Source organism: Ailuropoda melanoleuca, chromosome 4 (assembly GCF_002007445.2).
Source record: "Ailuropoda melanoleuca isolate Jingjing chromosome 4, ASM200744v2, whole genome shotgun sequence".
In the NCBI taxonomy this organism is placed as follows: domain Eukaryota; kingdom Metazoa; phylum Chordata; class Mammalia; order Carnivora; family Ursidae; genus Ailuropoda; species Ailuropoda melanoleuca.
This window is the reverse complement of record NC_048221.1, coordinates 18580669-18602288: the sequence shown is the minus strand read 5'-3', so window position 1 is coordinate 18602288 and position 21620 is coordinate 18580669. Positions and strand designations below refer to the sequence as shown.

The 21620-nt window shown below is 60.2% G+C and overlaps 1 pseudogene; it reads left to right on the top strand.

Annotated features, from left to right (window-relative positions):
• Positions 1-581: 581 nt before the first annotated feature.
• Positions 582-1019, top strand: LOC100481597 (annotated as a pseudogene).
• Positions 1020-21620: the final 20601 nt, after the last annotated feature.

Sequence of the window (21620 nt, the reverse complement as noted above, 5' to 3'; positions counted from 1 at the left end):
AGCCCCCCTGGTGAGCAGACCCCGGGCACCCTGCCATCCCGGCCCTCTTCCCTAAGCCTGGCTCCAGGTTTTCCCCAAGGAAGTGCTGCAAGAGGAGGGCGCTGTCCATACCTTCAGCCCAGAGATCTCAGGCCAGAACACCCCATCTCGGTCTCCATCCCCCGTGAGCCAGGAGACAGAGGACCTCGACCCAAGGTCCCCTGTTCAGTGCTGCAAGGCCTCTGTGGCTCAGCGGCATTAGGACTGGCCAAGAGCAAATACTCCTTGCAGACCATCTCCCCTCACAGTACATGGCCTCAGTGTGTAGGATGAGTGCTGGGCAGCAGGGTGAAGGTAGGGGGTGGGGAGCTGGGTCTTCCCTGGCCCATGGGCTGCTTGCTAAGCACTCAATCCACAATGATGGGCTTCTTGGCTCCTGGGTGTGCTTGGCGGGGCGGCAAAGCTGAACCTGTGCTCCCTACCCCAGGATAGGGCCCCTTCCTGTCCCGGGAGGGTTTAATTTCCAAACACCTGGGCCGTACCTGGACTCTAGGACCTGCACCTAGAAACTGGGGGCTCCACTCTTTTTCCACTGCATCTTCATGGTAGGCCGTGGTTTAGTCACCAGCCTGCAGCTCTTTGTCCACGCCCAGGAGCTACACACCCTCCAGGTGACCTGCAGGAGAAGGTCCTCGCCCAGATCAAGGCTCATCATCTAGCCTCACTGGAGGCCATCGTTCCAGGGGAGCAGGTGGTGCTCCCGGCAGCCCCGCCCCTCGAGGCTGAGGCTACCCTGGGTCAGTGTGGAGGGAGTGGAGGCGCTGACCCCCCCCCCCAGAAGTAACCGGCCACACTTGCTCGGAGGTAAAGTCTGTGGTCCCCTGGCCCCTGCTGCGAAAGCAAGAGGGCAGACTCCCAAGGTGGCCAAACAGGAGAGGAAGAAGACAGGCCGAGCCAAGCGGCGGATGCAGGACAACCAATGCTTTGTCCATGCTGTGCCCACCTTTGGCAAGAACAAGGGCCCTAGTGCCAACTCTTAAGTCCGTTGTGATCCTGGCTCTCCCCAAGAAAGCCACTTAGTTAGTCAAAAAAAGACAAAGGAAAAGAAAAAGTGGATATCCCACCTGTGCTCCCTGTGGAGTTCCAGGAAGGATTGGGCCCCGGACTCACCGTGGCCAGAACATCATCGTGTACCCATTTAATAGAAGGGAATACTGAGACTTTGAGGAGCAGGGGCCTGGGCAACCTTGTCTGCAGGTTCCAGACTAGAGCCCCCTTGAATGTTGAGGTGCAGTCTCCGAATGAGAAAAAAGTAGCACTGGCCTGAGGGTTATGAGGCATGGCATAGTCTGATTTAAATTTATAAAGGATTCCTTTGGCTCCTGGAGGGCCAAAAAGCAAGCTGTGGGCCTCCGGGAGAGGGAGGACAGGGAGGGACCTGGCTGGATCACTGGGGGTGCCGCTGGCTATCCTCAAACTCAGCCAGGCTCCCCTCATCCTTCCCTTGGAGCTCATCCATAGGGTAGGACCTGGGATTTTGGGGTGGGAAGAGAGGCCTCCTTCCCTGCCCCATGCACTCTCCACATGAGGCCTGGCCAGCCAGCCTTCCTGCCCCCCTCTCCTGACACCGTGGTTGAAGCTTTAATCCGAGGACGAGTTTCTGCAGAGCTCCTGTTTGCTGCCGGAAGGAGCGGGCACCAGTGGAAATGGGGGGATAAAGAGAAGGGTGTATGGAGGAACGGAGGGGGCCGGGCCTGTGTAGGAGAGATCAGAACTCCACTCTCCACCCTCTGCCCTGCCTGCACCTTCAGACTAACTCCCCGGACCTCGTTCTTGCCCCCCGGAAGGTTGCGTTCGTGTGTCCGCAGCCTGCCGGGCACCTACCGTGTACCACCTGTACGTCAGTCATGGGCGCAGGGCTCACAGGGAAGCGTCTCTGGGACGGAAGCTGCTCCCCCAGTGGGCCTGGCCCTGGACAGGCTCTGATTCCTGAGGACGTTGGTCAGGGGCCCCGAAGGCAACTGCCCTCCCCCTACCCATGGATTGCTGGGCTCCTCACAATCCCTGAGGGGAAACCGAGGCCCACAGCATGCCCACACCCTTGTCCTCTCCTGAAGTACCCCCATTCCTGTCCTGTAGCCCAGGGAACCCCAACTTCTTCCACCTGTCCTTCACTGTGGTCTCCCCACACCACCCTCAACCACAGGCTGCCTTTTCTCCACTCCTCCCTCTGTGCACCCCACTCCTGCCTAGAGGAAAGGAGGTACCTGGAGAGCTGGGTGGTTGGAACCAGGAGGAAACTCCAAGTCCTCTTTGCCAGCTCTCCCTGCCTCAGGGCACCCATTCTGGGGGCAGAGCCAGGCTTGTGGGAAGGGCTGGGCTGTAGCTCTCAGACCTAGTCCCCATCTGTTCCCTGAGGGCCGCGTCCCACAGACCTCCCGTCTCCACTTCCCTTCCTGAGACTGGGTTATCTCAAGTATCCCCCTGGCCTCTCTGCAAATGCCTCTCTGAGTACCCCCCCAAAATCAGTGCTTCCCAGCCAAGGACATCTGTCCCCCAGCCTGAGAGCCGTCTTGGCTCTTGGGGTGGCCCAAAGATGGGGTCTTGGGCAACAACCCAATGCCCTGGGTCAATGCAGAGCCTCAGAGCCCCCATTTCCCAGCCAGGGGTCTGGTTGGGCCTAGGCTAGGCTATGGGGGGCCCTATCCCCTGGGAGGGGTCAAGCAGGGCCGGCTGGGACCCATTCTCTGCATTAATACTGGTACTTCTTGCTGCAATTTTAGTCACCCAGAGAGGGGACCCAGTCCCGGACTGTCGGCTGGCTCAGGCCTTAGGCTCTTCAGCCTTGTGGACACAGGTGGTCCAGGCTGGGCCTCCATTATCCTGGGGCCTGCGGTTGGGGAAGGGGCCCTGGAGGAGGCGATAAGGGCTGAGCGGGTGGGGGACAAAGTGTAAGAACCCCCCCAGCCAGAGTTGGAAGAAATTCTGATTGCTGGGGTGCCTGGCTGGCTGAGTCTGTAGAGCGTACAACTCGGGGTCATGAATTTGAGCCCCGCGTTGGGGCTACAGTTTACTTAAAAATAAATAAATAAGAAATTCTTCTTCTTTTTCTTCTTTTTTTTTTTTTTTTACTAAATAAGAAATTCTGGTTGCTGAATTCTCCTGAGTACCACCTCTCTTCTTCTGCTCCCCTGCACCCAGTGCTTTCTCACAATGGGGCTCACTGTGGGGGGCACCGAGGGGCTCCCAGCACTCCTGGGGGGCCCCTTCGCCTACTTATTGATCAAGGGATGGGACTGCACACCCTGTGGGTGCTGGGCTCTAGAGAACTCACCTGCACCCCTCTGTTCTCCCCATAGGACTCCAGGGTGATGCTTTCATATCTTCCCATGCCAGGGACCCCCTCACCCTCGCCCAGGCCAGACCTGAGGCAAAGGCACCACTTGGCAAATGGGGAGAACAGGGCCCTGAAAGTGTCCCATGGAAAGGCTGAGGCAGAACCAACAGCCTGGTCTGTCTGCCAGAGGGACTCAGTCGGGGGTCTTCCTCTTAGTGTCTGGAAACCAGGTCCCCACAGTCTGGCCGGGCCTTTCCGTGGGTCACTGCAGGACTCCTCGTCACACCTCGTACCATGTTGTTCTCAAGCCCTTGCCCAGCCTACCGTTCCACCAGGAATGTCTTCTGTCTCCCTGGAGAGGTTGTCCCAACCCTTCTGGCCTTGTTCAGATGCTGCCTCCCCAAAAAAGCCTCCCCTGTTTGCGCAGCTAGTCTGTCTTCTGAGCTCCTAGGGGAGAGCCTCACGCTCTGCCTGCGTCGGTCCAATGTCATTCATTCATTCTGCAGACGTCATGTGTGCCCAAGCTTGTGCCAAGCACCAGGGTTCGGGAGCGGACATCTCCACACATCTCACCTGTGTTCTGGGCCGTGAGCTCCGGAGAGTCTGGTGGAGATTTCCCTGGGCTTAGGGTGTAGAGCCGGTGCTGGGAAAAATGGGCCAGACAGCCTCTGAGCTCCTGCTCCGCGGGTGGGGAAGCCACCAAATTCCTATCCCCTCCTGCTGATGCTCTACTCCAATTTGGCCTGAATTTTCAACAAAATTGTCTCCAAGGACGGTAGGCTAGGCTTCTAGGCCTGGCACTGAGGGGTGGGGGGTGCCTCAGGAGACCTGGACGACAGCACAGTGTTGGGGATTCAAGTTCCCGCACGGCCCAGGCCCCACCCAGGCCCTACCTCTCGGAAAGGCCCCACGAAGGCGGGGAGTGGACTCCAGGTGGGACAGGGCCTGGCATCGAGGGAAGCCTGAGTCCCCCGGAAGTGTGGAGACCCGTGCCGGAGCAGAGGCCGTGCCGCTCTGGCCTGGTGTCTGTGCAGCCCCTCGCACTTCTGTGGATGTGGGAACAGGGGCAGATGTGGTCAGGGCCACTGCGCCCTGATTTCACTGTCCCTCATCCTACTTACCCAAATAACAGGGCCAACAAGTCTGGACTGCGATATGTGTGCTCACACACGCATGCGTGGGAAGAGGGCCACTGGCCCCCCCAAGGACCCCTCAACTCCAAGCCTGGCTGCGTGCTTGCGGCTCTCACTGGCCCGCGAGCCCTTACACACCCATTCTCTGGACGGCAGAGCAAGTCCCTCCTGCCACACCGCCTGCCCCACCCCGGTGCTGGGATGGTGAAAGCAGCTACCGAGAGCAGCATCTAATATGTAGGACACACGCTGCTTGTGTCATCTTTGTTACGACTCATTGTGTCTCCCCAGTGGATGACAGAGAGCCGGGAGCCATCACCAGGGGACGTGAGGGCTTACCCGAATCGCTCTGGATGGCGGAGTGGCTAGGTGTTTGCCTTTTCATCCAGCATAAGGGGCTGCTCAGGATGGGAACCCTTGACCCCATGTCCTGCCCCCTGCCCCTGCTTGTCAGACGTCCGGGACCTGCGTGGTGGCACCCACACCCACCCTGCCCCCCGGAGCCTTCACCGCAAAGGGGACCTCACTGTCCTCCCTGGGAGAGGACCTGCCTACAGGTTGTCATGGGGATGCAGGGCTGGCTGGCGGAGCAGCCACCTGGAACTCCTGGGCCACACGCCCGCCTCCCTCATCCAACAGGCCTGCCCATCCAGCCCACAGCTCCATTTAGGCACCAGGAGCTGCGGAAGTTGACAAGGTCAGCAGGGGTCTCCCGGAGGGTGTGTGGAAGGTGTCTGGAGGGCTTGGAGGGTGACTCAGGGAAGGCTGTGTGGAGGAGGGGACACAACCACTGGGCTTCAAAGAACCAATTAGAGGGGTGCCTGGGGGGCTCAGTCGGTTTAGTGTCTGCCTTAAGTGTCTGCCTTCGGCTCAGCTTGTGAGTGAACCGGGGGTCCTGGGATTGAACCCCGTGTCGGGCTCTGGGCTCAGCGGCGAGCCTGCTTCTCCCTCTCCCTCCGCTCCTCCCTCCACTCATGCTCTCTCTCTCTCAAATAAAAAAATAAAATCTTAAAAAAAAAAAAAGAACCAATTAGAAATCTCACAGCTTGAAGGATGAAGGAACAACCTGTGCAAGAGCCTGGAGGTGTGACCCTCTATGTCCTAGAGGTCAGATAGTGGAGCTGTCTGGAAGGGCACTCACAGGTCAGAATCTACTAGAGATGGGTGTGGGGCAGGGGTGTGGGGCAGGGGGTACAGCGTGACCCATGAGCTCCGTTTTGATCAACCCTTACAAGAGCCAGGAGGGGCTGGGGCTGAGTTCAGGAACGATGCAGAGGGAGGGGAGATGTGGGCTCTGGAACAGTCCTTGGGGAGGCCCCAGCCAGACGAAGAGGCCAAGTGAGAGGACAGCTGGCCCCAGGGAACTGGCAAGCTGGTCAGAAGGGGAAGAAGAGGGGCAAGGAGTCAAGGCCATCCTGATGTAAGGGCCTGGGGTGGGGGGCTCCTAGAGTCCCCCAGCCTGCGGGGCCTTTGCTGCCTCTGAGCACAGTCTTCTGGCAGACTGTGTTGTCTTCCCCAAAGGGACAGGTCACCTCCTCTGGAGAACATGCTGCTTTCTTGAGGGTGGGGGGGTTGGGAGGGCCTTGAGGCATCTAGGAGGGCACAAGGCCATAGGACCTGTCCCTCATATACCTCTCCCCTCCCCAGCTTCCTAGTGTCCTCTGCACACCTGGCTGCCATTAGAGCACACCCACGATGACCCTGGGGCTGGGGTGAGGCCCACCTGCTTCCAAGGCACCGTGGGCTACTCCTTAGAGACCCTATCCCAGCACCGTTGTTCACAAATGGTGAAACTGAGGCCCAGAAGACAAGGGCCTTGCCCAGCTTCAGCCCTCCATGGGCCTTCCTCCCTGGCCCCCAGAAATGAGAACTCCCAGTACAAAGAGGTGGCTTTGAGGGGCCTCTGGCAGTCTCAGCCCTGCCTTCCAGAGCCCTGAAACATGCTCTGTCCTCCTTGCCAGCTCCTCCCCCCAAGGGCTGGGGGGCTTTGGCTTAGTGGGGCTTCTTCATGGGGGGCACTGCTCCTGGAGGATGCCAGGCTGCCCGCTTTTCCCTGTGAAGACCCTCCACCCCGTCCCCTTGCCTGCTTCCCGTGGGCTGAGGAAGGGCCCTACGCCAGTCCCAGACCTCCCCTCTCCACATGCCCGCCTGGGGCCTGGGGCTTCCCTGTCTCCTGGATTGTGGCTCCTCCAAGAGCTTCTCCAGGAAGGAGATCTGCTGAACCAGGTCAGGGAGAGATGGGGAGGGGCGGGGAGAGGGGACCAAATGGGGTTGCAGGTCAGCGGCCCTCAGAAGATGCTCCGCTTCAGTCTCCCCAGGGGCTGTCTGTGTTCTGGGTGTCAGGCGGGGCTCTTGGCCACCCTGCCCCCACCAGGTGTGGGGCTTCCGGCAGCTGAGAGGTCCCTTTGTCCCTTATCTTCTCTGCCTTGGTGTCTGTCTCCAGATAAGCATCCTATTCGGGACTGAAATTCCAGCCTGGCCGCCCAGTCCCCCACCTGGGGGTCTGGGACCTGCCAGCTGCACTTTCCCCAGGACCCACCCAGAGTGGCCAATCCACTTAGAACTCCCCCCAGCTGCGCATTTTCCCGGAGACTCCCTCTCCCGTCTGCACACTTGGACCTGCACCCCCACTGCCCTGTTGGCCAAGCAGACACGTGCCTCACAAACAGAGCACACGCACGCACATACACACACACACACCCCTCTGACCCTCCCCATTTTGTTGACAGTGGGCCACTTTGAGGCCCCTCTCCCCTCCCCTTGGTTCCACCCCACCTAGCTGGGGGTGGGGAGGTTTGCGGAGAGGCCCCAGACCTACCAGTGGGAGCCCAAAGCTGAAGAGCTAGCCCCTGTGTGATCCCAACCCCCCCCCAACCCCCAGACATACACATCCCCAAGCTTCCTGGACCACCCCTCTCAGGGACTCCGTCTCCATCTCCTAGCCCTGTTCGGCCTCCCTCTTCCCCGTCTCCCCCCTCCCCCCTCATTAAGCCTCCTAAACCCGCCAGCTCCCTGAAGCAGGAAATTGCATTCTGCCAAGATTAAATGGACTTGAACGCCCTGCCTCTGCCCGCGAGGGAGGGGAGCTAAAAGGAGCCAAGTTTGCGGAGGGTGGGGGCCTGGGACGCCCGAATCCCAGGTTGGGGAGGAGGGATCCCGAAGGGTGGGGTATTTTAGGATGGGGTGGGGGCTTCCTGAAGGGAGGAGGGGAGGGGACGGAGACCGTGGGGAGGCAGGGGGCAGGAGTGACAGCCTCCCCCTCTCCCACGGAGGCGGGAATGAGACACAGGGAGAGGAAGCCACCCTGTGGGGGTGGGGGCATTCTGATTAGGTAGGGGGGAGGGGGCGGGGGAATAGAAAGTGGGGAGAGGGGAGGGGAAGGGGCGGGAGGAACGGTGGCTGGGAGGTGAGAGGGGACGCCTGTCAGGTTGAGAGCCGACCTACAGGAAATGGGAAATGAACTTTGGGGGGTGCACTTACTGTTTTTTTGGAGCCCCCAGAGGAAGGGGCGGCATACCGCACACTCCCCACTGGCCCAGGGTCTCCCGGCAAGGGTCCAGTCAGGTGGTCGGGAATCCCTGTGTGCCCTTGCGTGCTTGCCCAGCCCGGGACCCACAGCCCCCAGGCCTGCACTCTCTGGAAGACCCCATCAGGAGACAGAGAGCAGGACAGTCCCTCCTGTGCCAAGATGCGTTAAAGGTCGATACGCCCCCGCCCCCAGCCCCAGGCAGCAGGCGAAGCAGAAGCTGGAGGCTTCTGAGGTGTGCCCAGATCCAGCATCCACAGCGCGCCCCGCACCCCATAGTTGGGGGATTATCATCTGCCGAGCTCTGAGGCCCAGAGAGGCTGCCCCTCCTCCCCAGGTCCCAGGGCGGCCACAGCCCAGTGCCAGATGTTAACGGTCATACCAGTCCTTCCTTTTCCCGGGTGGGCAGGGACAGGGGCAGCGGGGCTGAGTGTGGACCTCAGATAGGCAGTTCCTGCCCAGGGGCCCAGGCCAGCTCTGAGTCCCGGTCACCCCTTCAGGGCCTGGCAAACCCACATGGGCTGAAGGGGCAGGATGCAGCGAGTCCACACTGGTCAGGTATCAACCATGGGAGCAGAGCACCCCAGAGGCAACGCAGCTTACCGAGCGTCCAAGCGTCCGCTGCGCATCAGCCTGTCCTTTGCCCCGCGGCAGCGGTGGGGCCGGAAGGACGGCCCAGCCCTGCTGGCATGGTGGCCTGCAGTGGAGGGCTACGGGAGGAGGCCTCCAGGGGGGAAGCTGAGGCTACTCCTGTGCCAGGGAGAGAAGACAGGTCATCTGGGGAGGGCCTGGCAGTACACGGGCAGGGCAGGTGGCAGTCCGCTGTGGGACTGAGGGGCTGGAGGTCCGTGTGGGCATCGGGCAAGCCCGGGGCCATGGCCAGCTGTAGGAACTCATCTGAGCTCCAGAGCCAGGCTGGCTGGGCTGCGTCCCTCCTACCACCCCCACTCCCTGCTTCCAGGGCTGTTTGTTCAGATGTTGGTGCCCATTTCAGGCAACCTGAGCCCCACAGATGGTTTCCCGGGAAGGAGGCTGGCTCTGTTCTGGCGGCTGGTGAAAATAGGCTTCACCTGTCCAGATGTGGGTTTTACCACCTCCCTGTGTCCGTGGGAGGGGGCCAGGTATACTCCTGGCGAGTGCGTCAGGGGTCGGCCTTCTGGGAAGGAATGAGGCTGAGTCCAGATAAAGCCAGGGTGGCAAGTACCTCCCACAGCCTGCTCCCCAGTGTTCATGGCCTGAATGTTCCCTGGCCACTTCCTGGCTGGGTTCTCCGTCTCCAGTCAGATCAGTGGAGCCAGCTGCCAGTCAGATCTGAGGGGGCCTGTCCTTCAGGTAACTGAAGGGCGGTGACCCAAGGCCCTGCCACTGCCTTGTCCTGGCTCCATGTCCCAAGGCTATCTGTTGTGGACAAGCGGTGCCCCCTGCCCTCCCCTCTGACCTCCCTTCCTACCCCCCTCCCCTGAGACCTATCTCAGGGAAGGCCTATCAAGGCAGCTCCAGCCCTGAGGGTTTCTGCCTGGGATCTGACAGGCCTCCCACTCTGGGCTGCAGACTGGAGACCCGCAGCCCAGCCAGCTCCACTCAGGTACCTCTCCTCAAAGAAGATGCCCTAGTCCCCCTGCTTTGGCATCCTGTGGCTCCCGTGGCCATCAACACAGGCCGAACTGCTCTGTATCTGCTTTGTCCCCCTTGCTGGTGGGACTTCGAGCTCTGGGAGGAGGGAGACCACATCTGTCTCAGTCACACGTGGTCCCCGGCTCCTGGCAGCGCTGGGTAACAGTTCAGTCAGCTGATGGACTGACCACAGGTTACGGCATATTTCTAAGACTTTAAGGCAAAAATCATTCATTGCCTTGAAAATGAAACAGCCTGTGTGCCCCTCTCTTTCTCAGCCTCTGGGGTGGGTCGTGGGTGGTGGGTGGGGAGCAGTATGGACATTAGCCAGGCATGTTTTCTGCCTGCCCAGAGCTCAGAATCTTCCCAGAGGAGGGGCCTGGGATGAAGGAAGTAAGTGCCATGCCCTCAGACCCCAGAAAAGCCAAGGATGGGCCATCTGTCAGGGCATCAGGAGGGGGTGGGCTGTGAGGGTCAGGAGTCAAGGGCGCTTCTCACAGGGACTTCACAGACAGCACCGTCATCAGGTAGGTAAGTGGGGAGGTCTCTTAAGCTTCCAGTCTCCAGTCTGCTTCTCCAGCTGTGGGGACAAACCTCAAGGATACCCAGTGCCCCCCATACTGCCAGCTCTGATCTGCTCCCTGCCCCATAGTTGGGTCACCTAAACAGCTGACAAGACAATTTGTTTCCTCCATTTCTTAGCAACCAGCCTTCCATTCACTCCTACAGACAGACAGCCTCCGCTCCATGCAGATGAACTGGATTCTTCCCTGCCCTACCAGGAGGCCTATTCAACCACACTGTCCCATTGACCAGGCCTGCCCATGCTCTCCTGGCAATCTGAGTGTCTCCGTCCCCATGTCCCTGCCCCATGACTCTGTGCCCTGGGTTAGGAGCCGTTGTCCCTTCCCCCATCATCGGACTCCCAGGGCCACGCAGCTCAGGAGCTGTGGGATCCCAGAGGAGTCTCCTCCTCTCCCTGGACCTTTGGGTCTCCCAGCTCCAGAGCAGGACAGCTACCTTGTGGCTGGCAGGTGACCGGCAGGAGAACGCGGGCATGCGTTCTGGGTTTGGGCTGGCATATCCCACAGGCTATACAGAGTTGCTGGCATTTCCCCAGCTTGTCTTTTAAATGCCCTCCGGGGAGTCCAGCTCCTGGGCCCTGATTCCTGGTCCTGAGGCCCCAGGGACCTCTCTCCACCGAGGCAGAGCCATTCGGGGGTTCTTGATGTTCGGGGATGAGGCTAGTGCAAGGATCCCAGCAGTGCAACCTGAGGCCTGCTCCCTGCAGGATGTGTGCACACGGGGTGTGGAAGACGGGGTGCTGGCTCTGACCCAGAGGAGAGAAGGTGCCAAGAGTGTCCATGGTGCCCAGAATCTAGGCCATCACGCATCCCAGGATGAGGTGGTCTCTGTTCCTATCTGGCTGACACTTGTCCTGCCCCAGCCAAAGGCTTGCGTCAGCCTTGTTTTGCCTTGCTGGTCCCCCTCTCTCCTCTGACTCCTGGTGGGCCTTCAGCGTGGCACCAGCAGGGCAGGACCAGCAGACCTCCCTGGAGGGTCTGCCCAGCTGGGCAGTGCTCTAACCGATGCCAACCCCCCATCAGCGAGGCCCACTCGCCAGCCACCGGCTGCTGCTCACAGGAGCGGCCCTGCTTCCTAGTACTTCAGCCTCGAGTCTCAAGTATGCAGACCCTGGCGGAGCAGGAGTATGGTTCAGAGCCACAGACTGCTGCGGGGACAGAAGGGGTCCGTCCTTCCCTGGGTTCCATAACCCGGGGCTGTCGAGAAGAGGTGAGTGGGAGATCTACGGGGAGACTCATGGGTGCCGACCCGCTGAGCCTGGAGAAAGCCTCGGGGACCAGCGTGCTCCCACCTACCACATCCCCACACTCACCTAGGGCATGGTCTGGGCTCCTTCCTCCCCAGCCTGGCCTGGGGCCTCCCTGGTCTGGGAACCTTGGAGGAGCAGCGGTTAAAGAAACTTCAGGCAGGTATGGGGGGCCACAACCCTCCTCCAACCTGTCCTCCCCCAACCCCAGGCCCCATCACCTCCCTCCAGAGGTCTCTGGTTTAACCTCTCCTTCCCCAGCCCTCCCACCAGCTGGCAGGGAAAGAGAAGAGAGGTAACCTGCTGCCACGGAGAACGCTGTGGCTCTGTCTGGGCCAGGGGGGCCCCAGGGCTGGTGGAAAGAATAACTCATGAGAAGTGTCAAATACAGACTTTATTACCCTGCACGCGGGGTGGGGGGTGCCACAGATCCAGGTGTTCGGGCACTTGTAGACCCTGTGAGGGTCTTGTGGGTCCTAGGTAGGAAGGGCAGCAGGAGCCCCTCCCTCAAGTGGAGTGGACTCTCAGGCTGGGACTTTTTTTTTTTTTTAAGATTTTTAAATTTTATTTTTAAGTGATCTCCACAGCCAACACAGGGCTCAAACTCACAATCCCGAGATCAAGAGTTGCACGCGCTCCAGACTGACCCAGGCCCGCGCTCCTGGGACTGCTGTTTCATAAAGGAGATTGGGGAGGGGCACCTGGGTGGCACAGTCGGTGAAATATCCAACTGTAGGTTTTTGGCTCGGGTCGTGATCTCAGGACCTTGAGATCGAGGCCTGCATCAGACTCCAGGCTCTGGGGTCTGTGCTCAGTGCGGAATCTGCTTCAGACTCTCGTTCTCCCTCTGCCCCTCCCTCCTGTACTCTCACTCTCTCAAATTAGTAATAAATAGATCTTTAAAAAATCTGAATAAAGGACATTGGGGAGGGCAATGCTTACCCAAACAAACCTTGTCTCTGGGAGTTTCCTATCTTGAGGGAGGAGCGGGAGTGGGCAGGGCCTCAATCCTAGGGTACTTTGTAGCCCCCCGAGGTCAGGCTTCCCATTTGTGCCCACAGGAGGGGTTGCTGTCCCAAGGGACAGGGAAGCTGGAAGTGACTTCCTTTGTGCCTTGGCACCCCCCAAGGGCCCCGCGGTCCCTGGCTTTGAGAACCAAGCCTGCGGCTGCTGGGGTTTTAATAACACTTCTCATCCATCCTGGAGGGAAGGTCCCCCCAAACTGATGGCGTGGGAGAACAGGCCTAGGGACGGAACAGGGGAGGTGGGGGTACCCCTGCTACGGGGCCGTCCCCAAATTCTTCCTCCTTGAAAACTCCCATTTTGGGGGGCCCACCTGTGGGAGCACAAGTCTGCTACAGGCACAAGTCAAAGTGTGAAAGAGTTCCCCTCAGATGAGGCTAAGTCAGATAGTGCATGGGGCTTGGAACTTGGAACCCCATTATCCCCTAGATCCAGTCTACTCTGCTGGGGGGTGGGCATCCACCTGTCTGTCCTGGACTGTCAGCTCCTCTTCTCCTAGCCAGGCGGCAGGCGGGGGCAAGGAGGGGCTGTTGGTCTTCATGAATCTACAATGACCAGACTGATGAGGCAGGTGCCTAGGGAGAGAGCTCCCCAGTTGGGGGGGGGCAGGTACTGGACAGTATCTGTATCCCCTTCTTTCCATTCTTCTCAAATGCCCTCTGCCCAAATCCAGGCCAGAGTTCCACTAAGCTAAGCTCCTTAGCACCAAGATACAGCATAAACAACATCTGTCCCCTATTGTCCTGGGGTCTGGGCCCTGGGGCTTGAGATCCTCAGAGGCACAGGTCTGGAAGGTCTCTGCTGACTCTCACTGCTCCTGCGAAGGCACACGGCCACACAGGCTAGCCCCTCACCCAGGCCTGCCCAGCCATGCGAAGCCCTCTTCTTCTCACCACAGACCTGGGCCTGGAAATGGAACGGGGGAAGAGGCTGCCCTATTCTCCAGGGTCTAGTCTGGATGGAGTAGTCGGGGAGGAATGAGGCCTGAGTCTTTCCACCAGCCCCTCTGACCCTCTACCTCCGACTATGGCTGTAGCACCGCCCCCCCAACCCGACCTTCTAAGATTCAGAGAAGAAAAAAGAAGAATGAGGTGTCTGAGGATGAGGATTGAGGGGTGGAAATTACCTCAACTGAATTTTAAAAACCCCTGGCTGGTTGCCATGGTAACAGAAAGGTGCATCCCATTGCCATGGCAACAGGCAAACACGGAGGTCTGCTGCTGGGATTGGGGATTTGGGATGTGGCCGGAGGCGGTGGGTGGAGGGGGCTGGGTCTGAGCTAGAGCAGATGGGGGCGCTATCCAGCCTGGGATCACCCAGCCCCACCATTCCAGCGGTCGGAAGGCCAGGCATGGGGTCAGAGGAGAACCACTGGGAGAAATCCCCTAGCCCCCAACACCCACCCCTATCTCACATGTCTCCACCCTAGGAGCCCGGAGTGGGACCCTGAGCCTGCTTAACTGGGCTCCAAACTGGGCAGAGCCTGGAGTTTGGAGACCATCCAAGTCGGCTCCTGACCTCTAGGAGTGGCACGCTGGGAGTCACCATTACAGTCACGGGTCTGGGGAAAGAGAAGCCCGCAGCCAGGAGTCTGCTCGGCCAGGCCTGAAGGACGACTGTGTAATACCGGAGGGCGGTTCCGCACACCTGGCTGGTTGTGCACCTGGCTGGTTGTGCACCTGCCTGGAGTATGACCACACACACCTGCACGATGGCTCCTCACGGTGGCCGTCCTGTACTCCAAGAGCCACAGCGTCTGAGACTCTAGCCCTATCGCTGGGACCCTGGTTGAGCGCGAAGGTGCAGGGAGGGGCAGAAAGGCTCCTGCCCCATCACCACCAGGACACTCCCAGGAAGCCCAGGACGGCGGCTTGGCAGCCAGAAGCACAGGTCACATTCAACAGGCCCATCAGAGGCCATCTCTGGGGATCCCAGTGACTCCATAGATGCTTGTTAGGCACACCTGGGAGCAGCTCAGCTCCTGGAGTCTCAGGCTTTTCCATTAGCGCATTCATGTAGCCAAGGTTCAGAGATGATGTGGGCAGCTTGTGGCCTTGGAGCTGTGGCTCTGTGTGCAGGCGTGGCCGTGCGCGCACCGGCCGGTCAGCAAAGGAGGTGGGGGGTGTGCACCTTTCCAGTCTGCTAGTCTCAAACAGGCTCGTTGCAATCTAGATCACCAGAGCCTTGCTCAGAGAGCGTGGCTGGGGCGCAAGAGTTCTGAGACACCGGAACAGCAGGGAGGCTAGGCGTCTCCCCCTCCCCGGGAGTACCTGGGGTGCGTGGAGAACCGAAGGGAAAAGCAGCCCTCGGGCAGGTAAGAGATGCCTCCTGACTCCAGAGAAGGAGGAAAGAACCCCAGGCACTCTCAGGCCTCCTGCCCTCCCTCAACTGCCTCGGCCTATTCTTCCCGGAGGCTGGTTAGCAGTGGCAAAAGGAAGCGTTCCTTCCCCAGCTCTGCCAGCGCCAGGGCCAGACAGACACCGGCAGCCCAGCTGCTCCTCTCACAGGTAGGAAAGCCTCACCCAGAGGGGCCTCTATCAGCAGAAGCTCTTCTGCGGAGTTCTGGGAGCGGAGATCAGCCCTGGTGGCCCCCTCAGGCTCCTGCCCCCCCACTAGCCCAAGTTGCTCTAGGTTAACAAATTGCACTTGTAAGGCAACGGCAATTCCGCTAAGCACAAAAAGCATCCTGGTGAAGGTCCCATGCGCGACAGCTTGGCCAGGCTACGGGGAGCCAGTGCCTGATTTGGCCCAGATGGGACATTTATCACCGGGGCAAAGGTAGCTCCGAAGAGTGGCTGGAGTCACGGCTGGAGGGGAGGGGTGCACCCGGGCCACGCCTCTCACGCCCGCCCCTGGGCACGCACAGGGCTGATGGCACAGAGCCGGCCTGTGGCGACCCAGGACCTCCAGCCTCCTGACACTTGCCCCAACGTGGCTGAGCCCTCTTCAGAGCAGGGATGCTCTTGCTGCCCCCAGGCCGAGCCTGCATCGTCTCCACCCCCACCCTCACCCCAGGCCATGCCCAGGAGGGCACAGCCCCACTGTCCCAGGCTGGTATCTGATGCTTGGAGCACCTGGGCTAGTCCACCCCGGCCTCTGCCTCCCAGCCAAAGGAGCCTGGCCTTTCTCCCAGAGGGCTCGCTAAGTGACACCCAGGCTCCCTGCACCAATAAGCCAGAAGGACAAAGATCTGGGGCCCATTAGGCAGGCCCCAGCGTCTGAGAGAGGTGGGGACTCCTCCCCCAGGCCTGCTTAGGCGGCACCCCCCCCCATCGCCAGGGCTTAGCCCAGCTTGGCCAAACTGAGAGGGCTGCCTTGCGGGATTGCATGCTGTGGGCAGGTTTAGAATCCAGGGGTGACCCCATGGATCACCTGGGCCCCACCCCTCAGGCCAGGAATGCTCAGGGACTCACTGGCCTCACCATTATTGACGCCAGTGAGTCCCTGACCTTCTCTTTTTAATATCAAGGCTGCTTTGCATACCTGAACTAATATTTGACCCCTAAATGTGGCTTCAAGCTTCAAGCCACCCCCGGGCACAGTGGTGGACATGGAACCAGCCTGTCCACACTAAAGCAGGAATTCAATGTGTCTCAAGTACAGTGCGTACCCACGCGCCCGTACACGACCTGCCAAGGTTGGGGGATCGCCCTTGGCCAGTGTGGCACCTTGGAGGAAGCTTCCTCACTCACGTCTGAATCCTGGGCGAGGTCCCATCCCAGTCCCCTCACTGCCACCCCCACCCTTCAGGCTTGTCCCTACCCTGAACCTGGAGACCCAGCTCTGCCCCTAGAAACTTAAGTTTTGACCCTGCCTCCCCCTCTGGTTCCCAGGACAATGGTTTGGGCTGGGACCTGGCAGATCCTGCTTATCTTGTCATAAATATTTAGCAGCTCTAGGGGCCAGAGCCTGCAGCTGGCTTGGAGGGGGGGGTGCGGGGGGGGGCAGATGCTTCAGAAGGATCTCAAAGCCCTTTCCTAATGAGGGTGCCATGAGGGGAGTGTGCCACCTGGGCCTTGCAATCCTTGGGGAGGGGGAGGACAGATGGACAGCGGGACAGAGTCAGGGGGAGCCTGGGGGGACTTGGGCACGCTCCAGCAACCAGACCTCCCCATGCACCCCAGGAATGTGGGGGAGGAGGAGTCAGAAGAGGCCAAGGCTAGGGAAGACATGGCAGGCTCCTCCCTGGACTGTCCTCTCGCAGAATGTTCTTAGGAGCTGTGCTCCCCACATATCAGCCCCCAGACTGCTCTTGCTCTCATAATTCTCCCCACAATCCTCCCCAAACTGTGCTTCCTGCATCACATCGTTTGAAGCTATGCTCCCACCACCATCCTCCTCCCAGATTTGTGCTCTGGCAGATTCTTCTAACAGCAGAGCTGTGCTCCCTCAATACTGTCCCTCTCCAAGGAGCTGTGCCCCACACAAACCTCTCCCCACCATCTCTCCTGACCTCACGACTGCCTCTGCAACCCAGTCTTCCCGGAACTGTGACCCCAAAAGGGGTTATTCCCCCCCTCCATCCTCCAGAGCTGTGCGCTCCACACATTCAGGAGCCCCCCTCCCCGCCCCCGTCGTGAGCCCCTCTCCCGGCCAAGCGGGACTCTGACCACAGGGGCTCTGGGAGTGGAGCCAACTCCCCATCCCAGGGGTCCGGCGGTGCTTGGTCCCAGCTCTTCTCGGTGCCGGTGGCACGCAACCGACCCCCGCCCCCCTCATTGGCATGCTAGTGGGACCCACAGGTGGGATCAAAGCCCTCTGCTCGGAGCCCGAGCCGAGCTGCACAGCAGGGAGCTGGGAGCCTTTGTCTCCCCAGCCCTGCGGGTGTAGGGAGCCCGAGGCAGAGAGGACACATTTTGGGGCCCAGAGCCTTCTCCTCACTGCCGCAGGCAGGCACAGCAGCAGATAAGGGGGGCAGCCTGAGCCAGCGAGCACCCCCAGTAGATAATGAGGGGCTGTGGGGGAAGGGACAGCCTCAGGCACAGCCTGGGGGGGAAAGGCTGCCTCCCAAAGCCCAGAGAGCTCATTAGTGGAAGCCTGGGAGGGGAGGCAGCTAAGTGGGTCAGTCTCCCTCCCCCAGCCTGCCTGACAGGTGTGGGTGGGAGGGAGGATTGCCAGCCTATTGTCCCCCGTTAAAGTCAGTCCCACTCTGAATCCCCCCTCCCACAAGCCCCACCCATCCAACCTGCTCCCCCTTGGAACCTCCTTTCCTTCTGTGAGACCCCCTCTGTGGCTTCCTCCCCTTCCTGAAACCCCTCCTGAGCCCCTCCCCTCCCTACACTACCACCCCCTCCACCAGGTGCTGGCCCCTCAGCCAGCCTCCCCAAGGCATCCTCCAGACTGAGCCACACCTGGGAGAAATTGAAATCTTAGACTCTTCCCCTACCCCCGCCAACGAAGTAGACATCCCTGTCCTGGCCGCGAAAGGCAGTAAAGCACAGCTCCACTGGGGCCGCCTGAGGGCTGGGCCAGAACAGGCATCCAGATTTGGGGGCGGGAGTCAGGCAGGGCGCGCCGTGGGCTCCAGGCCAGGGCTTCTCTGTGCCCCCCAACCTCACAGACCACCGTCCCTGGGGGCCCACTCTGAGCTTTCCAGCTCCCTGGTGCCTCCCGCCCCCAGCTGGGAAGACGACGGTCTTGGCATATCTGTCTCAGGAATAAGAGGCAAAGAAGGGCTGGGGGGCGTCGCCGAGGGGGGTCTTCTCCCTGCAGTGTGGGGAGGTTCAAAGATAAGGTGTCTGCTGCCTGGGTCCACCCTCCCAACTCAGGAGAGAGCCCGACGAGGGGTGGGCAGGGGGAGTGTCAGCGGCTCACCTCCTCAGCCTCCTTGCCCCTCCCTGCTCAAAGGCCTTCTAGGGCTCCCCATTTCCTGTCAAGGCCACCTTCCTCAGAAACCTCTGGACCTGCCCAGCTGGTCCCGGCGGAGGGCAGAATATGTAAAGTGCTCTGCCACCCCTGCTCTTGTGGGGACACAGATCTGGGAGGAGCTGACTGTCCCGTTCCCCCAAGCCCCACCCCAGCCTGAGGCCGTGGGGTCACTGCAGCCTGATGAGCCCTAGTCTGGCTGCACAAGAGTTAATCTCAGGGTGGCCCCCCCACCACCACGTGTGCACAAATTCCAGGAACGCTTTCCATTAAGGACGCTTGCTCGGAGCAGATTTCATTTACATTAATAAGAACCAGAAAAATCTGGGGGGGGGCAACAGCGGCGTGTGGTAGTTGCTTGCGTTTTGCATCGGAGTCTGGTAGAGCCTGAGGGCTCGGACTGGGGCTCCTAGTTTTAGAGGCGAGGCCCCGCCATGCTAGTGCTGGGGTGCCTGGTCCAAGGGGAGCGGGCAGCGTCCATCCAGCCCTGGGAGATCCCTTCCTAAGAGTGTAGGCAGAGCCCAGCAGATTCTGGGGACCCCAAGCCTGGGGGGGTGTAGCAGAGTCACCCTGGCCCTAGGCTCTCCCAGTGTGAATGGCAGAGCGCAGTCTGGGATGGGATAAGACATCAACTCATGGGAATGACTAGGGCAGGAGCCCTGGGTTTCCATGAGCTGTTAACGAACTTTATTAACCAGGGTTTGCTGCTACCCATCTCTGAGCCTCAGTTTACCAGTTTGTTTGAAAAGGCTGCTTCCTCCCCTCCCCACTAGGTGTGCCGCAGGTGTGAGAAGGGAAGGTCCTGAGCTTTGAGCCAATCTATTTCAGACACACTGTGCCACCTTCCAGAGCCTTCCTTTCTCCTTCAGCTCGCTCAACCCTAGAGCTGAGCAGTGGACTCTGTAAAGTGAGTTCAAGAGCCCAGTCAGGGTGGAAACCCACCAAATCCTCCTACCTGGGGAAGAGGGAGCCACAGAGCGAGTGCATGCGTGCACAAGGGTGTGCCTGGCCTCCCCCTTCCCAGCTCCCACCTGGCTGCCAGACCAGGCTTCCTTCCTGGGGGGGGGTGGGGAGCAGGAGTCTGATTTCCGCCCCCTCCGGCCAGCGCAGCCTGCAAGTGTGTACAGAGGTGAGCTTTGCCGACTGGACCTGGCCTGCCCATGTCCAGGTGGTCAGGGAGAGGTATGTGCGAGCTGGTATGCTTCACGCGTGTGGGGGGGCGGGGTCTGCAGGCGCCCTCGTGTCCTACCCCACACACGTCGGGGAGGGCGGGTGCTGGGGAAGCATGCCTGCTGCTGGATGACGACCCAGATCCAGGCCTGCGCGTGCACGTGCATTCATACTCCTGCTGAATGCTTGTGAGGAGCGGNGAAGGGCAGGAAGCCCCCCAGCCCAGTGCCCCAGGACTTGGGTCCAGCCCTGCCTTCCTCCGGGCTCCGCAGATGGGCATCCTGGGGCCACTCTGCACTGAACCCAATACTTGCACAGCAGACCGGGCTCCCACATCTGCACCACCCCCATCAGGGCCCGAGCAAGAGGATAGTGGGGGACACTTAATTACATCCATGAATCATTCTCAAATAGCTCCTGTCCAGCCAGACTCAGGGGTGGTGGTGCCTGCTCAGAGCTGGGAGCCCGGACCTGGAGCTGGGAGCTGGCCTGGGTGCACCAGGCTCTTGGGGTCCTTTCAGTCTGGCAGGCAAGCGAGGGTCTGGGCCAGGCCTCCTGGCCCCTCCTCCCTCCCCGCCTGCTGTGGCCTCACCTCCCCCATCAGCATGCAGAATTCACCACCGCTGCTTAGCTGTCTTATCTGGGCGGCTGAGGCCAGGGGGTGGAGCGGAACTGACTCCCCCAGACCCAGCCGCCCCTACCCCACGTTATCTTGCCCCTGCAGCCTCCTCCCGCCCCTTGCAGCACTACAGACCTTTCCTGCTCCTCTTCCCAGCATCCTCTAGGCCTTGCTTTTTCTGCAGTTGTCTTTTTTCTCTGCCTCTCTGGGTCTGTCTTCTCTTTCTCCCCAGGGTATTATGGTGGTGGTGGGGTGCGTCCCAAGGCCCAGCTCGCTCCACCCCCAGCTCCTCAGCTGGCCTGGGAGCTAGTCCTGCCCAAATCTGAGCCTGACCTTGTGCCTGCGGCTAAGGTCTCCCTTCTCCACTGACTTCCTTCTGCCAGGGGCCAGCTAGGGAGGAGCCCCTAGGTTGGAACCCATGCGCAGCACTTGCCAGCTTGGTAACCTCCAGCAAGTGTTCTGCTTTGAGCCTCAGTTTCCTCTTTAAAGCGGATGAAAGCAGTGCAGGGACTAAGCCGGGTAGGAGGGCCCTGCCTCTGGTTTGTGTCTCTGGGTGGAAAGCTCCCCCCAAAACTTCCATCTTTGGGAAGCTGGGTGAGGGTACATGGGTCTCTCCTGTCTCCAGCTGAGAGCCCTGGACGAGCTTGCCCCAACTCCCCCTGACGGTGGAGACTGGCTGTGGATCCATCAGGGGCTCTGCCAAGAGAGTATTTCTGTGAGTCAATAATCAGGCCAGTGGGTGAAGGAAGTGTGAGAGGCAGAAATGCATTTTATCGACCACAGAAATTATTTACCTGCTTTGGAAAGAAAGACTAAGAGACTGAAGCACTCGTTGTGCTGGGGCCAGGCTGGCCCGCACCCCACAGCTGGGCACCCCACAGCTGGGCGACAATGCCCCTTCTAGCAGAGGGAATTCTGGGGGTTGGGGGTGGTTGGCAGGCGACCTGTCAGGAACCTGCAGGGTCTGACAACTTGTGGCTTGCCTGGTTCCATACAGAGCAAGGCTGGAGTTCCAGTCAGGACTTCCTGAATCTCAGAGACCTGAACGAGGCCCTGGGACCCTCCAGCACCTCAGAACCTGCTGAGAACCCCCACCCCCCACCACCTAAAGCAGCCTGGCCCCATAGACGATGGAGTGCTGCCACCTGGTGGCCAAAAACAGCAGTGTCCTCCTCCAGGGCCATCTCCCCCTCACATCCCACCTGTCCCTGAGGACACTCATCCCTAGGGAATCAGGTTGACTAGTGGCTGGGCTCCGGGTGCCCTTGAGACCCCCTAGCCAGACTGCATGCCTGGGGAGCTTAGCTCACGCCTGGCTGCTCATCTGGGCTTTGAAACTCATTTGACTGGGCTTTGAAACTCGTTTGATGCATGGCCATGACAGCTGCTCCTGGATGGCCCTCAAAGCCTGAATATTGCAGCAGTTGTCCCAGCCAAGGGCAGGCTGGACTTGGGATCCCTGGAGGATCCCTCCAGTTCATCAAGAGGCCCTTCCAAATTTGGTATTCGGGTTTCCCTGGTGA